Here is an 18,004-nt window from a genome sequence, read left to right as displayed (position 1 = left end):
AGTTCGTAAGCATTTATAACACAATAAGTCTTTGTACTTCTACCGCCCCCTCCATTTAAGGATCTCAAAGCACTTTAACACAAAGAATGACACCTCAGCACACCCCAGTGAAGTCAGGAAATATTATCCCAGCTTCACAGACGGGTAAGCTTTAGCGCAGTGAAATGCAACGACTTGCCCAAAGTCATACAGGAAGTTGGCACATGGTTGCCAGCCTGTGCTTTAACTACTAGATCATGCTTCTCCTTGTTTACTACAGCTTTGGAGAGGAGGAGGAGAAGAGAGGAGCCGATATCTTGGTTTCACTTTAGAAAGTTCTTGCCTGGCCCAGAACAGATGACTATAGCATCTCCAGGCACAACATGACGGCTGTTCTGTTAGGCTAAAACCCTTCTCTGCAACTGTGTTCTGCATTATTCTTGTCCCTTTGTCTTACCCTAGCCAAAAAAAGTGAAGTTATCCATCCTCCCAAGTGAAGTTTTTGCAGGTCGTAGGTACTGGTGATGCTCTCATATAAAGCATGGGGTTTGTATTGTTCAACAGTGGTATTTTCAGGTGTTGCCATATGTATTTAGTCCATCATTTGATAATGTGAAAAAAAATATGAAAGCAGTGAGAGACAAAAGGAGAATGAAGATGAATGTTAGTGTTCCCCTGGGGTTCATGGCTGAAGGAATTAACACAGCTTGGCACTCTACCCTAGCTGTGTTTGTTTCCATGGCAACAGCTACGTACATGTTTCAGACTATCTACAGTGACACAGTTGCAGAAATAGTAGCTTGCAGGTTTCTGATATCGCATCAGTGGGCAGGCAGCACACACTAGACTAAGTAAGTGTAAAAGAATTTAAAATATCGCTCTGGATTCAAATGCATATTCATTTGTACGAGTTCATCTAATCAATAGGGTAAGTGTTTGCAGCATTCCACTTGGACATTGGAATGTATGGTCAAAGTTGAAAAGTTATAGGAGGCCGTTTAAGCAGTTTTCATTTATTTGGTCAATATAATTGAATGTAAATAAACGTGGCTGAATAAAGAGAAGGAAAATACCTTTCCAAGGAAATCTCTAAGAAGTGTGTGGTCACTGGAGGGCTGGGTTTTGCTGTCATACAGAGGCTGTAAATAGCTGAGTCTTAAAACAAAATCTTATTTATTGCTGAATCTTAAAGTACTTTGGACTTTACAGCAACTAATCCTTTAATGTCTCATTGAAAAGACAGTTGTAAATGAGATAGATCAGGTGAGCTGATTATTAGTGCAATTAGAGAAAATTTGGGACTCCATTGTCTTTTCTGAAAGCTCTTGTAAATATCAGTTCCCTGTACTGTACTGTATACGTTAGATGACCCTGGTTTGTCTTTGACATTTTCTGTTACTTTTTATTGGCATCTAGGTTTATTTTATGCCACCAAGTCATATACTAGGTTATGTATATATTACTTCAGGTTTTTTTAGAAGTGATATACACTTGAGAAGCATGTTACTGATTGAACTGGAATTTGGGAGGTGGCAATGTATAACATACAAATGTATACTGATCAGAAAAAAAAATCTTTTGTATCTGTTTATTAGAGCAGGTGTTAGAGGCACAGATTTTAGCTGTTACATTAACACTACAAACTTATTTAAGTGCTTGGCAGTTCTGCTTTTATATTGATTCTTTTAATGTCAGAATATGTTATGTCTGTTATTAATCAGTGGAAAATTATATCTTTAACTTACCATTTTGACTGTTAGGGAAGCAATTAAAGAGAGTATAAAACTGTAGACTAATTCTGTTTAATCTTTGTTTCTCTAGGAAGTATATGTTTTCTACCAACTTGATGTCCACCAAAATGGATTGCTAAGTGATGCACTCCAAACAACTTTTCTGTGATTATTGTTATAGGGAGAGGAATGATTACATACAATGTCTGTTTGCTACAGATTTACTATGTACTTACTGTTGGATAGATTTTGCCTTTAGCCACATTCCTGAGTAACGGGTGTCACCAGGGAGAATTACACTATCACCAGGGGGAGCTCTGAGAGTCTGTGTGCCTCAAAGACACCCTTCTAATGCAGTTTCATCGAGGGTTCCCTCTTGCACTGGGGATATACCTATCTCATAGAACTGGAAGGGACCTTGAAAGGTCATCAAGTCCAGTCCCCTGCCTTCACAGCAGGACCAAGTACTGTCCCTGATTTTTGCCCCAGATCCCTCAATGGCCCCCTCAAGGATTGAACTCACAACCCTGGGTTTAGGAGGCCAGTGCTCAAACCACTGAGAAGGGAGGAGTATTTTGCGAAAGCCTTTAAAAGGGTGCTGTGTGCTTTCCTTATCCTTACCACACATTTGGGTAACTGTGCTGACCAGTCTGTAGGGGCAGAGACATGATTTCATTCACTCCACATTACTCCCTCCCTGCTTACTTGCTTTTGGGGGTGAGTATCAGAGATGTATCCCTTGCTCTTCCCTTATACCCAGTGCTGCCTTTGGGGAATGACTCCACTGGATGGCCATATTAGGCCAAGCCAGAATCTAGTCTTTTATTGCTTCCAACGGCCAAGTATGCATCCTTGATTATTATAATTCTTTAGCAGTCAACTGTGGGGCTTGAGCCCGTCCTACTGAAGGGAGTAAGAGTTTTGTCACTGTTTTGGTTACTGAACTCGCTAGCATTTGCCCACCTGCATACTCTCTAGAAAACTGGCTATGGTCAAATAGATCAAAAAATATGCGGTCCTGAGAAGGCTGTTTCATAATGGCATTTTAGTGACAATGGCTTTTTTCTTGTTTGCGGTCAACATGTCAGTGCATGAGTCCGAAATGCATGTTCTTATGCAGCACCTTTGGAAGTACAATGAACCCAACTCCTCTTGACCCCGAGAGTCCTGCAGATTTGCAAAACCAGAATACAGACACATGGAATTAGGCTTGTTTGTCATTTGTGGAAATACTCTTATTGTATGTAGCCTATGAACCAAATTCTGCTTTCATTGACACCATGGAGTTACTCTGATGATGTGTTGTGAGAATGTGCCCTATGATTCTAAGCATATTAATTTTGACACAACTGTGTACCTAGTATGTTTTGAACCACAGTGTGGACAATGCTAAAATAGGTGCCGACTTCATGGGTGCTCCAGGGCTCAAGAAACCCTGAAAAAAAATAGGGGGTGCTCAGCAGCCACCAGCCTCTGCTGTTTGGCGTCCCTGGGTCTGGTCACTGATCAGCTGGCTGGCGGCTGGCGGAAGGTGCTCAGAGGAGGACGGAGAACAGAGGGTGGTGGGTGGGCGGGGGGCCTTAGGGAAGGGGGCAGAGTGGGGACAGGAAGGGGTGGAATGAAGGCAGGGCCTTGGGGGAAGGGACAGAGTAGGGGTGGGGCCTCAGGATGGAGCAATGGCGGAGTAAGGAAACCAAATGCACCCTTGATTTGAGTAATTGATTCCATTGTAGTTTACCTTTTGGTGAGAAACCTAATAACTTGTCTATCAATAGACTTCATTATATTACTTAAATATAATTTTTGAGGAGGCCAACAAGGAGAATCTTATTCTATAAAGGAATGAACAAAAGTAAAATATGCCAACTCCTGAATGATCTGATTATCAAATCGACATATTCAGCATGCCTATTCTAGTGTAAATCGTCTGTCAGTAGCACTTCCAAATATTTATATACCTTGACTTATATCAGATTATAGCTACTACTGTAATACTGACATTCATAACAGACTTTATATTTAGCAGTCATTTTTATTGTTTTTTGTACTTTTATTAATATTTTGGACATATTTCTCCAGCAATATCAAAGTGCTTTACTAAGGTGGGTAAATAGTATCCTCATCTTACAGTGGGGGAAACTGAGGCACAGAGTGGTTAAGTGACTGACAAAGGTCATACAAAGTCTGTGGCACTAGATCTAGAACCCTCAGTCTCTTCACACTAGCCATTGGACCATGCTGCCTCCTAGTTATTTGGTCTCGTTCCATTTCAAACTCCAGTTGATTCTTTATTTAACTCTATCTGAAACTATTCTCTTCTGAAATGACTATACTGTATATAAAACAGTCATTGTCAAACAATCTAATATGACTAATTATGTTTAATACTAATATTATTGGCATTTCATTAAAATCAATAGTGGACTTTAAACTAATCCTCAAAGGGCACCAGAAGTAACCTTAACAATGTATTAATAATCACATCACTGAAGAAATACAGTAGCAGACATTAGCTCTTTGCAATGTGCTTTGAAATCTGCTGATGAAAATCACTTCATAAGAGCTAAATATTATTATTATCATCTTGTATCAGTGTGACCCCAAAGTGCTCAGGCATTGCTTTGGAAACATAGCACCCTCCTTTAAAGGGACAATATTTGACAAAGCTAAATATCATCCCCATTTTACAGATTAGGAAACTGAGGCATGGAATGGGGAAGTGGCTTGCTCAAGGTCACCTAACAGGACAGTGGAACAGAACCCAGATCTTTTGAGCCCCAGTCCAGTGTGCCATCCAATAGTCCACACTCTCTCCCACAGCTGGCCCATGAAGCTCCCCTCAAAACCTCTGCATCCATTTTCCCAAATATTGGCAAAGCCACAAGTAAATGGAGAGACACTTTGATGTAAAAACGGATTTTGGTGTTAAATTTTTAAGAAGATGCTGTTAAGTAAAAAAACAACATTAAGGTTGACAGAGTCCTTTTAAGTGGAACTCTTATTTTGCTGTGTGCATTTGTTTTCTCTTGCTTACTAAAGGGATAAAGTGCAATCCTGGTTTCAGAGAGAGATGGCTGATTAATCTCTCTACCAGGTACATATGGAAATAAATTAGTAAATGGTGCATCTGGGATTAAACTTCTGCAGAGATGATAAATTATTTCCATCTTCCGTGGCTGTATTACTGAGGCTTCAGTGGGTTCCCCAGTAGTCAGTTATTTACTATTCACATAATATCACCATGGTTATGGGAAACTGCCTACATTTTAAGCAATTTCCTAGGATATGCTGGTGAGGGATATGCTGGTCAGCCTCTAAATGGCTAGTAGGGGGTATGCAAGGAGATTGACTCACCTACTTCCCCTCATGCCATCACACAAGCTTCAGCTAGAATCCTTATGAGAAGTGTAATCCCTGCTCTGTTCTCACACCCTAATGGGTGGTGGGTGCCTGAAAAGGACTGGGGCGGGTGAAGGTGCACCGCAGTTCTGCTCCCTAGTGACCAGGGGCATTATGCCCTCTTCATGGGTCCAACTGCAAGTCCTCTCAGGGATTCCAACTGCTATGTGGCCCCTCTCAGTATTTAGCGCAAAGTCTATCTCTATTAATATCAAGTAGTGCTGGTTCCAAAGTGGAACACAGAATTCAACAGCCTCTCCCTATGCACACCTCACAAACTTCAGATCTGGATTTTAGCTCCAGACTGCACAGGTGAACCCTGTCTCTGCAACAAACATGGAATCCAAACACTCTCAGACTCTGGCTTTGTTTGGATTTGGATTCTAATCTAGATCTGAACTTGTCAGCTCTCTGAATCCTAGTCCCCATTGATTCTCCCCTGTCTTCATGGGCCATGGGAAGGAGAGGATTGCCTGTGTTCTTAACATTTGTAGATCTGCAGTGAGATGATGACTATAATAAAATCTCCTCATGCTTTAGGGCTTCTGCCTATTGCCTGCAAGAATCAGAAATAATTTTTCTCCCCATGCACAATTGGCCAGATGTAGTCTGAGTTGGGTTTTTTTCACCTTCCTCTACAGTATCAGGGATTGGCCACAGCTGGAGATGGAATACCAGATAGTGTGGACTGGTGCTCTGAAGTGATGCAAAGAATTATCTTCCTATATGCCTGGCTAATGTGTCTTGCTCACATATGCTGATTGCCAGATTTGGGGTTGGGAAAGAATTCCCTCCCCCCCACCAGACTGGTAGCGACATTCGGAGTTTTCCTCCTTCCTCAGCAGCACAGGGTGTGGTTCCCCTGCTGGCATCATCTGGGCACTTCCCACCTAATCAGTTACTGCCATTGCAGGGGCTGAGGCATCGGGGTCACCTCAGTCTCTCCCATTCTCTGTCTCTGGCACACAACAGTTTAGTCTCCTGTGGACTGAAATGCTTTAGTTTAACTGAAGTCTTTGGGCTCAACATAGGGGCATCTGGGTGAAAATTAATGGCCTGTGCTATACAGGAAGTCAGACTAGATGATTACAATGGTCCCTTTTGGTCTTAAACTCTATGAAACTAGGAAAAGCTCAGATGCGTCTATATTGCTCTTACTGCACTCTTGGTGACGGAATTAGATGTTCATTTATGTTGATCGCTAACTGACAGCAAGTCTTATAGACAACAGAAGTACCTAGAGCAGCAAGTTCAAGTGGAATGAGCACAGAAGGGGCAGGCCATGTTCCCGAATATCTGCAGGAAAAGGTGTGCTGTAAAAGTTGTCGTCATCAAAGCTTCCACAATATACAGCTTAGCAAGAGAATGTCTCTCAGTTAGTGCTGCCATCTTTCTGTTTTCTTTTCTTCCCAGTGTGTGCTGATGAGCAAAGGCACTCCAGGTTGAGAAATTGCAGAGTTAACATGGTCTAAAAGTTTACTTCACTGCGTTGGTATTTTGTGATCTTGCCTGTGGGTTTAAAATATTTTTTACAAAAGGATACATGCACTGTACAGCAAATTAAGTCTAACAAGCCAAAGCCTTGTGTGTTGTGAATGAGTTATAGGAGGGGATAGTTCTCAGTTGGTTAGTATCTTGTATAAAAAGTTTGGTAGCTGTGCTTGCTAGGGAAATGCTGGTTGTACATTTCTAGACAAATGTGACTGAGTATAGCAAAGCAGTTGAAAAACGTCTTGTCAGAGTTCCCCTATTTCCAGAGGTCTTTATCTTGGCTCTACACATTTGCTCGGGGTTCAGTTTTTCCTGAGAAGGGAACTATAGGAATGAATTGACACTGCAGCTGATCACAATGAAGTGGGGAAGGAGGGCTCATGGGAGAAGAGATGCAAATAGCTCTGAATGTGGTTGGTGAGTGTTGGAGGGAGGAGGAATCTGGGGTACTGACTGTTATGCATCACTTTTTAAAACATGGATTTTAATTGGAAAGCATTTTAAAGTGCAAGGAGATGTAGCGCCTTTACTTCTTCCCCAAGGGTGAAATTAAGCCAAGTGTGGAGGGTCCATGCAAGAGCCAGAGCACCATGTAAGTCCTACAGTGGAACTATTCAGGCATTAAGATGTGGCTATGTTGTGGCAGGAGTCTCTGTACTGACTTGGAATAGGCCCGGATGGAAGGAGCCATTAGGGCACAGTTATTATCAGAATTAATTATTATTTGTGTTCCCATAGCGCCTAGGAACCTAGCCATGGATGAGGACCCCATTGTGCTAGGCACTGTGCAAACACAGAGTAGCAGACTGTCTGTGACACTTTCAGGGCTACCAAAGGATACAGGGTGAATCACTACAGCTTGCTTACAGTTCAAGGGAGCCTTTTGTATGCCTGCCAGGGGAAACTTGCCCCAGACTGTTGGCTGCTGGTAACACAAGCCCCCCACTCCAGGCTCCACAAGCCCAGTTCTTTGCCTCCACAGGCTGGGAATTTGCACACCCCAGCCCCTAAGTTCCCTACGTGAGTCTTTGGGACAGAGCACAGATAACCTCTTGCTAAATCTATGGAAATAGTTAGCTCCCAGAGTTCTACAGTGGTCCCAGGGCTTAGGTCCCACCAGCCTGTCTGTACATCCTACTTCATTACATTTGAGTGCCCAGTCCCTTGACTTCTGGACACCCACACTGCACACAGATTTGCCGCCTCCATGGAAGCAGCGCTCCCCATTCACTAGCTTCACCTCAGTTCAACATTCTCTTTAGCACACAGCACTTAGTCGTGTTTATAGTAAAACCAGATAGATGTTTATTTGACAAAGCATAAGTTAAGATTCAAATAGAAGCAAGTATAAGGATTGGAAATGTATAAAAGACAAATATAAAATGCAATCGAGAGCCTATACTTCTTAGCAAGGTCCTTTCCACTCTGATAAGGTATTTCTTACCCAATAGTCAGTCCATTCAGCGCTTGTCCAGTCAAGAGAGCTGGGATCCACTTTTCATGAGACACTCACGCTGGGAGAGTGTTGCCTCCATACTATCTTTCTTGTGCCCTTTCTTTCTCCTTTTATACAGTGCCAGACCTTTTGTTCCTTTTCATAACTTGGATGTTTCATTAAATTCAATTCACCCTGATGGTGTCCCTATTCACGGTCTTTTTCTTGGGCTCTTTTGTGCTTTGTAAAGACCTACAGCCACACCTTGTCTCCACTGTCAACGCTTGGCTAAGCTGGGTCGAAAAATGTCAACCACCCTGCTGCAGGTGACCAGTTTCACCTCCAACAACTTTGGGACACAATATTCTACATGTTACATAACTCTTAAAATTCTCCACACGTACGTTCTACAATAACAATGACAACTAGTGAGTTGTTAGCTTTCGGCAGAGACCACACACGATCCCCTTGGATGAAATATCACTAAAATGGCTATCACAGGGGAAATGTCCCCTTCCGGGCATGCCTAGGCAAATCCTTGGGCATAGACTCATAACAGGATATCCCTGGGAAGTGCCTGAGTCACACAGTCTCTGCCCCAAAGACTTTACAATCTAAATAGACAAAACAGACACAGGTTGTGGATGGGGGGTTGACACACAGGCAGAGTGAACCATGGGATGGCAGCACATGACATGTTAGTGCCACAATTTTCTTTCTTTCTTTTAGTGTGTTTGTTTAATTGGGAGGGGATCAGCTATAGGGAAGGGAGAGGGGCCATTGAAAGGAAGGGTGTGGGTGGGACAGGGAAGGGGAGAAGAGGGTAAGAAGAGTGATGCTGAGGTGAAGAGATGAGGAGGAGGGGAGAAATGGAGCAAACAGTCTGTCAGCATATGGTACGAAAAGTCCAGTCTGAATTCTAGAACATTCTCTAAAGGACCAAAGGTCTCTGCTTTGGCTACTTCTGTCCTTACTGGTTGGAGTCTGGAAGGCTCCTCTTTGCAACTTTCTCTCAAGCCCACATAGTGCAGGGGAGAGACATCACCTGGATCCTAGTGCTCCCAGAGTTGGGGGGGAGGGTGTCCCCTGCACAGTTCTGAGTCTAGGGAGGTGATTACAGGAAGGGGTAGACCTGGCTGGCATTTCAATGCAACAGTCCCTGCTTTGGTTGTTTCCCTGAGAACTGGAGCTTGGTTGAGGTGCTTCCATGGCAGGAGTGGGCAGGAATCTCTCAGAGGTTGTAGAGTAGTGGCCTAGCCACTCTGCGACCATTACTGCATCTGCTGCTGCTTTACCCCTCCACTATAGGGAGGGCTGTGAGTGATGGTTCTGTGTAATGGCAGGGTCTTCAGCCCCATTCCTGCTCTTCTGCCTATACCCTAAATCCCTCGGCAGGGATAGGAGCGAGCCTATTTGAAGCTGGAGTCTCAGACACACCTGGGATCTTTGAACCCCAAGGCAGACTTTAGCAATCTTACACTAGCCCACCACACACAAAGGACAAATCTTACAGTGGAAATTGTGTATGGTAGGCTAGTATATCAGGAGCCCCTAGCAGCCACAGAGAGAGAGCAGGACTTTGGCCTGAGGGACGATGACTTGTCAATTGGGCCCTATGGTTTTATACCCAATGTTATTCATTTCAAAGTGTGAGTCAGTCATATTTTGAATTCATTCATTTCTTATCACATAATACTAACAATAATACGTCTCTCTCTCTCTTTCTGTTTCTCTCTCTCTCTCGGTATATATGGTATATATAAAATGGGGGAGGACTTACTCTGTGCAATTAATCTAGACACAGGAATATTTACTAGAAGTAGATTTCCAATTACTTTATTTGCAAATTTTGTTTAACAACAACAATTTGCTTCTAAAATAATAATGTCAGGCAGCAAGTGGGACTTACTGTCATTCTTGGCCTTTCCTAATGAGTGTTTAAAACATAATGCACAGTGAGTCAAAGGAAACACTAATTGATGAATGAACAGATTGTGGCAGAGTCATCTATTCTATTGCTCGCTTCAAGGAAAATCCCTGCAAATTATACATGTGGTTTTTAAATGTTCAAAGAAAACTAAAAAAATTACATTATGAATGAAAAATTAGATGGAAACGTCTATTCCTGTCTCATAAACAGTTCAGGAATAACTCTCTCTAAAATATTCTGCTTTAAGCTTGCATTTAATGTGTGTTCTGGGAGCAAAATAAAGTTGCTAAGGTAAAACATTCTAATCATGATTTATGTAAATTTATTTGTATAAAGTAATGATGTAGTTGCCTATAGCAAATTGTTTTGAATATGAAATGGCATTTCTGAGCTTTGTGTCTTTCTATATGAATACAATAGATTATATGAGAAGCTGTGTAAAGACAACATAATTTCACATTCAAAAATGGAGTCTGATGCCGTGTTTAGTAAGCTGGAAAGCCAGTTGAACAGATTGCTGAGCATCTGATAACAAAATAGTCTCCAACTTATTTCTTTACACAATATTTATAGTATATTTTATTCTGTTTTACTTTAAATTTAGTTATGTGCTATGGATGACTGTAAAATCACTCCAGAGCCATGTACTCCAATATTAATTGCATGCCTCATATCTCACATGCACAAAATAGCGCAAGATTGCGTTGCAAACATAAAATCATACCCAACACGCTCAAATATGGATGAAAAGAGGAAAACAATTGTAATCCCCAGCTGCTCTCGGCATATGGGGCCAAATTTATCCCATTGTTGAAGATGATGGAGTTATTCCAGGGATGACTTTGGTCCAGCATGTCTAGCAAAGTGGAACCCATATGTCAATATAAGCCATCCTGCTACTTTTGATGTTCCATTTTTTAAAAAAATGCATGCGCTCGGTCTCAATTGGTTGGTACTGAGCACCAGCTTTCAAAGTGATTTGCATTTCTCAAGTGTCTGAGTCACAAATGTGATCAGGGAGGGCATTCCAAAGTTTGCTCTATCTCACTGTGATGCTTTTAGAGCATCTTGGCTTTCTCATCAGTTAGGGCTCAGTGTGAGTAATCCCTTACTCTTGTGAGTAAGCATGGAGGATCAAACCCTCAATAAAGAGACATAGGGGCAGTTGAATTGTTTTAACAGATATTGCAGGATATAACTGGTTCTGTGTTCAAAGAAAGCAGAAGATGTTTCACTGAAATGGTTTGTTAAATTGGTAATGAGTATGACAGGTAGAAATAATAGGGGGTACTTACTGCATTTGTTTTGGCCTGGTAAGAGGTTTAGAGAAAGACCAAACTACAAAGCTCGGATTCAGGTCTGGACGTTGCCAAGCTTCAGAAGTTTTTGGATCCAGTTCTTTTGACTGGGCCCATTTTCTACTAGACAGCCTTAACTGCATTCTTAAAGTAACATCAGATAAGTACAATATAGGAATATGTAGATCTGAATCACGTGTGAACTGAAATAACTGCACATGCATAACTTATGTCTGTTGGAAATGTAGAAAAATAAAATATTGACTCTAAACCCGATTAGAATTCACACAAGTTTTTACAGAGCAAAGTTTTTCTCTGTTTATTTTGGACCTACACTAACTGCCCCACGCAAGAGGGCTATAGTTACTGATCTCAAGGGCTGATGAAAACAGAACAGCTTGTCCAGGGCCATACTGCAATATTAAAATAGTGATAGGTGATAAAAAGAACACATTTCCCTGTGGTCTAATGCTTATATGCTACTGTGACAGACACTTCATGGGTACCTAAATTAGGTAGGTTCAGAAAAAATTTAAACGCAGGCATAAGCCTAAAAGTGTGAGCCTCTTACCAAATGTACTTCCTTTCAATGAGGTTGCCTACAAAGATCTGACCTTTGTAAACACTTGCTTAGTGTAGATAGCAGGGGTTTATGTTAAATAATTGTGGGAGATGAGATGATAAAGAGCTTAAAAATTAAACCTTAGACATTCATAATCAAATTAACTTACACTATATAGTGCCTTTAAAAAAGGATCTCAGAATGCTTTGGACTGAACCATTCTTGGTCAATATTCTAGCTAATCTAACGTATCTATTTATAAAGCACCCAACCTACATTATCTTGGCACTTTTATCTTGTACTGAAGAGATGTCAAGATATAGCAGGCAAGCTACACAAGCAGCAACTAGAAGATCATATATTTTGCTCTTGTTATTCTTTTGTGGCCACCCTCTTTCTGCCTGGGGCTTTCTCATCCTCGCACTCTGCATCCTTTATGGGCTGCTATGCCAAATCCCCAAAGACAGCTGAAAATATATGACAAGTTCATTTTTGAACATCGATCAATATTGCTTCATCTTACAGATCAGCTAGAATTGCCTGCACAAAGACTAGCCCTTGGAAGCTGGATGGGTTCCTCATGTAACTTCTACCTCTCTGCCTTCCATCCTTTCTGGGAAGCAACTCCCTTGCTATAGCAAATCTAAAGCAGGGCTTGTTATTGTTATCAGGTTAGACGATATTGGAGTTAAGCCTCTTTCCAGGTCTTTAGTCCAACAGAAACTTTTAGTACTCACCAAACTCACTCATAAAAGAAAGGTATTTTCTTGCTCATGCTGATGTATGTGCTATCTTTATTGTTAACACTGTGTGTTACATGTAATAAGGACCAGGAACTAAGTAGGACTTCTCCATCACTTCAATGAGTTGCAATTCTAAGTAGAATTTGAGAAGAAGCTCACACTACTGAATGAGTCAATGATAAGCTTTGTTAACTTAATAAGGTCAAATTTTCCTCAAAGGAATAATTGAAACAATAGTGGAATCACCAAAACCTGTGCTGGGCATTAGTGCAGATTAACTGTTTTATAATTGATCCATTTGGAAAGAAAATAACATGCAAATTTATCAAGGTAATAATGATATTGGATGATGATGAAGAAGGAGGGGTGGGGGAGCGTGTGAAGGATCTAGTGTCACCTAAAAGGCTTACCAAAGTGCTTGTATTACCCTGAATCAGCTTGGCTTTGCACTGACATGTAGCTGTTTGCAAGAGAATTCTACCTACTTTTGAGATAAATATATTTGACAGTGAACTCTTAACCCCTCTTTTGCACTACAGTTGTTCTAGATAGTAGCAGTGAAGAAATAGAAGCCTTTAATTTTTCTGAATACAACAGAGGGGATGGGATGCAAAACTAAGGAACATAATTTTCTGGTGAACAAAATGATCCAGAAAAGTACAGTCATTGGGAGTAAGTATTGAATGTAATGAAACCTGACAAATTAGAGTTTAATAGGCCCTCTTTGAGATTAGCTTGAGCCATTAAACTTGCACTCTGACTCCTAAATAGCATTGTCCCATGTTGTAGTAAGGACTTCGGAAATCCTAAGGTAAATTTGACTAAGAGATTATTTGAAAGCACCCAATCAAGAGACCCTTAAAATGAGAAAAGAAATTATCCTGATTAACATTATTTCCAAGAAGGTAGTCTGTGAAGATACTGTAAAATATGCCAGCAGCATGTGGAAAAACATAGCAGAGTGGAGGTATTTCAAGGAATGCCAGATCTGACATTCAAATGACCCCAGACCAATGAGTGATGTCAAGTGATCAACAGAAGAAGATTTTGTTTATTGTGGTGGGAAAATTGAATTACTTTCTGAGTCAAACAGTTATTCAGAATAAAGTAGTGTTCAATGAGTAAAGTTTGGAATTTAAAAGAGGCAAATAAGAACAAAAAAAAGCCCTCTTCCCTCACCCACCCAACTAATGATTTACATCTGTAGAATATCTTTACAGGGAGAAGGTTAACTTACTGGTTATGAATTTCTCATGTGTTATGGTAAAACATTCCAATGATGCAAAGTAAATCAATATGATAGTATCCCTTAAAATGATTGTTTTTTACTTGACTGATTGTGCATTAAAAGCAACCTTTAAATGATGGCCATTAGCACTTGGGACCTGGTCACTGTTGCTGAGGGAGTTGACATGAGATAAATTGCAAAGCATCTATATAATTGTTGGAATTGGTATAATCCTTCTTTGGAATTCCATAACAGAGAGAGAATGTCTAAATCCCTACTCTGTGGTAGAGGATACAACACCTCTTTCTCCACAGATGAGATGAAGATGCAGGAGGTGTACATGCATCTTGAAACATCAGACCATATAATATATGTAAGTCACCACCTATCAGATGCTGGCTGCCCTTGAGTCCCAAGTAAGTCAGTTGAGGTTTTTCAGCAGTTAGCAGCTGGTACTGAGTATCTTGCAGGATTAGGGCCCTAATGAGGAACATATATTTGCATTAAAATGCAAAGGGCCTGATTTTTTTTCGAGGCGTTCACTCCAGGCCCAAATGATATCCACAAAAATACTGTAATAAGCATTGATAACCAAATATTCAGCCAGTTTCTTAGCTTAGTTGATGAAAAGGTGAGCGCTATAGTATTTCAGAAATAAAGTTAAATAAAAAACCCATCCAAACAAAATAAGAGGTAATAACAAGAACTGGTTTAGTAAATAAACATAGCACAATGCTGCTGTATATAGCCTGAGTGTGTGCTCTGTCTCAGTCTTTGCAACTGTTTCCTGTCCCTATCTTCAGGAAGTTGGTACTGCATAATGTCGTGTTGGATCTGCAGCAACTTTAGATTTCTCATGGAGACCAGGGCTGGAAATTTGGCCATTAAAATGAAATAAAAAATAAGATCAAGAGTAATGACCATCATCAATATACATCTGTATAGCCCTGAAGCAGAAATCTAAACTGAAACCCCCAAATTTAGCTTCAGATTAAGAAATCAACATGACTGAAATCTCACACAGAGTGGAATTAAAGCTCTGTAACTTGGTCTCATTTCATGAAACCATCAACATCTGAAATTGCATTCATGTTTCAGGCACAATGTTTTAGTCTCCAGGAGATGAATCTGTGATGTTTTGCAAATTATATTATTTAAAATGGCTAGGTTAATGGTGTTTTGGGTGATGTTTCAGTCTGCAGAAAACATGTCAATTTAGTTGCGGAATGGCTTGACTGGATTAATAAAGGATAGTTGTAGTAAGAAACATTAGAAGGTTGATAAGAAAATTGGCACTTTAAATATAATTTAGTAAAAAATTAGCATGAGGTTCCCACAATCTTCACTCTGCCTAGGGAAAGGGTTTTGTAAGCATGGTCTACCTGGTGCAGGGGAAGACATGATGTAGGAAGGATGATTTTAAACATCATTATAGAAAAGTGATTTATTTCCACCTAATTTAACCATCTGTCTAATCTATGCTAAATTTTACGATAGTATCCATTCCTATAATATTTAAGCCATAATTTACTCTGGAGGAAATTCTGCGCCACTGTGTATGTGCAGAATTTATGTCCCCCGCAGATTTCTTTGCTTCCTTTCAGGAAATGACTTTCTGATGGGGAAGCAAGGGGAAGCCACAAGAGCGGTCATGTGACCCTCCCCAGCAGTATGTTTCAGGTGCCCAGGGCAGCTGGCAGAGAGGCAAATCACTGTGGGGCAGAGGGCGGGACTGGGGAAGACCTGGCTGGTGGCTCCTACCCTGCAGGGCTGGCTCCAGCTTTTCTGCCAGCCCAAGCGGGCAAAAAAAAAAAAAAAAAGCAGTGGCACTTTGGTGGCAACTCAATCGCACCACTTCTTCTGCAGCAGTTCGATGGCAGGTCCTCCCTCTCTTCCTCTTTGGCGGCAATTTGGTGCCAGCTTAAAGAGGAAAAAAGGGAATGAGGGACCCACCGCTGAATTCCTGCTGAAGACCCAGACGTGCCGCCCTGAGACCGGACGGAGTGCCGCCCCTTTGAATTGGCTGCCCCAAGCACCTGCTTCCTACGCTGGTGCCTGGAGCTGGCCCTGCTATCTTGCACCTGGCTCAGCTGCTAGTCTTGGCTAGGCTGGCAAGGACAGGACTTCCTCTTCCCCTGCACAGCATCCAGGGCTGGGTCAGACTAATATTTCTCCCCCAGCTGCAGGAATCTCTGCAAATTTCCCCACTTCCTGTACCCATCGCTCCTCAGCTGCAGGGGGAAAGATCCCTATACAGAGAGCTGCATCCAGACCCCCTCACACCCAGTCCCTCTCACTGAGCCTCACCCCCCTACACACTCAGGACCTCCCCCCATGATGAGACCCATTCCCTGTGCACCTGGACCACCTCAATGAGCCATCCACACTCTGATCCCCACCCCACCAAGCCCCAACCAGCTGTGCCTGGATCTCCATCCCACTGAGCCTCACTCTCCCAGCATCTAGACCCTCCACTGAGCTCCCCACACCCAGACCTCCCTGGTGAGCTCTATGCCCCCCACACCCAGACCCCATGCTGAGTCCCAACCACCTTCACCTGGACCCCCTTGCAGAGTCCCATTACCATTCCACCAAGAACCCCCCAACAAATGCCTGTGCATCCAGATGTCCCCCACACCTAGATCTCCCACTGAGTTACCCACACCCAGATTGCCCCACACAGAACCCTCTCAACCCACACCTGGATCCCCCACACTAAGCCCCTCCACAGTTGGATCCTGCTTTGCTGAGCCTGCTTGCTCACACCTGGTGCAGAGGGGAAGGGCTCTGGGGGTGTTTCTGGGGCAGGCCCGGTCCTTGAACTGTGTCAGGGTTGGGTGTAGCCTCACTACTGAATCTGTGTCCTGTGGTGGGAGCTGCACAGCGATCTCCTATCTCTGTGCAGCCAGTGGCCTGTTCTCCCCAATGCCATGCTGGAGCCTCCACATTTATTTGACAAATAAAATTTGCAGAATCTTGCAGAATTTTAAAATATGGTGTGCAGAATTTGTAATTTTTTTTTTTGGCACAGAATGACCTCAGGAGTAATATTTGACACTGTTGTTTAGAGATGGCAGCTGCATGTCTCCTATCAATAGCTGATAATAGTAACAGATTTCTGTTACTATAATGTAGCTTATACAGAAAAACTTTTACCTATGTGCTTACATCTGTCCTCTTTCAAAAGTTAAAGCATTTCAGTGCACACTGAAAGTCTGTTCCCCTTCTCATGTTCCTGACATTCATTATAAATTGAGAAGCCAGTGTTTTAAAAAGCTATTTAGATGTTTTTTGCTGTAACTTTCTCTAATAGATATATTCCCATTGATTGCAGTGAAGCACACAGAGTAGAACAGAACAGATCAATTGAAAAGTAAAGTTAAGACAACAAGTACACTTCTTTTCCACTTACCTTAATAGAAATAGCTAAGGCCAGATCTATCCCTGGCATAATACCACTGAAATCAATAGAGTTGTACCAGGGATGAGTTTGGCTCTTAGTGGAGTTTTTTTTGACCTTTTCAGAGTGTTGCTCTACAGGAGCAATCCTATTAAACAGAACCAGTGATACCTGAACTTGAAATATAGAAAAGCCAATGCTGGAGTGAATATCACGTTTCTTTCATTAAAGGATAGCGTTGACTTTTATAGAGTGAGGGCAAGAGAATTGATTCCAGATAAATGCTAAATTTAGTTTCAGGCCTCCCCAAAGAGTTACAATCCAGGCTTAGCATGACACTGGGACATCACTGTGTTCATGTGCAGCTGTCCAGCAGGGCTTATATAGTCTTTCTATATATCTATATTTCATGACAGTTTTGAGCCAGATGTCAGCTGAGACAGATGTGCTACTCACTCATTCATCAAAAAAATCTATGTAAGATGGATACTAGCAACTCAAATGTACTTCTTGAACTGCAATAGAGAGAATGTGCTCAGTTTGACGGTACTTATTAGCAAAAGTTTCTGGATTTCATTATACTACACAAAGGCTCTTTACTCAGTGCAGTTGCCTGTCAGGAAGGAGAGGACAAGAGCTATGGACTTTCAATGATTTTTGCAGCTTCAGCCCATTACCTTTTCACCCTCAGATGCATCAATCCAGGACTGAGAGGTTTCAGCACGTCTTTTGAAGACTGACAGGCAGCAGCACAACTGAGCATTGGCCGTAAGTTATCGCACCAGCAGAGTCTATCTCCAACTGGAATG

At 41.8% G+C, this 18,004-nt stretch overlaps 1 protein-coding gene across 4 annotated transcripts in view; it reads left to right on the top strand.

The window, feature by feature from the left end:
- Positions 1-18,004, top strand: part of FOXN3 (forkhead box N3) — a 325,004-nt gene that overhangs the window by 74,824 nt on the left and 232,176 nt on the right. The window contains exon 1 of one of the 4 annotated variants that reach the window (XM_050953293.1): positions 800-830. The exons of 2 other annotated variants lie outside the window; for them this stretch is intronic. The gene's annotated coding sequence lies outside the window, so the exon portion shown is untranslated. Of the gene's footprint in view, positions 1-799; positions 908-18,004 lie in introns of those variants that run through there. One more of the 4 variants, XM_050953290.1, reaches the window with a different exon arrangement.

Source organism: Gopherus flavomarginatus, chromosome 5, assembly GCF_025201925.1.
Source record: "Gopherus flavomarginatus isolate rGopFla2 chromosome 5, rGopFla2.mat.asm, whole genome shotgun sequence".
NCBI lineage: Eukaryota > Metazoa > Chordata > Testudines > Testudinidae > Gopherus > Gopherus flavomarginatus.
Note: the sequence above shows the minus strand (reverse complement) of the source record. Positions and strands in the feature narration are given on the sequence as shown.